The 368-nt window shown below is 39.4% G+C and overlaps 1 protein-coding gene across 1 annotated transcript in view; it reads right to left on the bottom strand.

The window, feature by feature from the left end:
• The window catches only part of LOC110023202 (5-methyltetrahydropteroyltriglutamate--homocysteine methyltransferase 2-like), a 5376-nt gene extending 5224 nt beyond the window's left edge, over positions 1-152 (bottom strand). Inside the window, exon 1 of the mRNA XM_020722500.1 lies at positions 45-152. The gene's annotated coding sequence lies outside the window, so the exon portion shown is untranslated. The remainder of the gene's footprint in view (positions 1-44) is intronic.
• Positions 153-368: the final 216 nt, after the last annotated feature.

The raw sequence follows: 368 nt of genomic DNA on the forward strand, positions 1-368 counted from the left end.
GAAAGAGGCTAAAAGAAAAAACTTAGATAGGCTGCCGTGCGCACCTTCTGCAGCTAAGGACTCGGTCCCGAAGAATTAAGACTGCAGAGGATCGGGCTGGACAGTCAGACAATGAACGAATACATGAGCGGACGCCCGGCCGTATTTATGGATGAAACCCAGGAAGTGTACAGGGGAGAGAGAGACAGAATGTAGCGCAGACTGATGCTATGATTAGCCGTACGATTTAGTTGCCCTAAATGCCGAGCCACAAATCTGAACCAAACTTCAAAATACCAACTCAAAATATTTATTCTTATTTATATTTAGGTTTTTATCAGATTTAAGAATTTTTAATATATAAATATGCATTTAATTGTAATTAATTT

This window comes from Phalaenopsis equestris, unplaced genomic scaffold (genome assembly GCF_001263595.1).
Source record: "Phalaenopsis equestris unplaced genomic scaffold, ASM126359v1 Scaffold000223, whole genome shotgun sequence".
NCBI classification, from domain to species: Eukaryota; Viridiplantae; Streptophyta; class Magnoliopsida; order Asparagales; family Orchidaceae; genus Phalaenopsis; species Phalaenopsis equestris.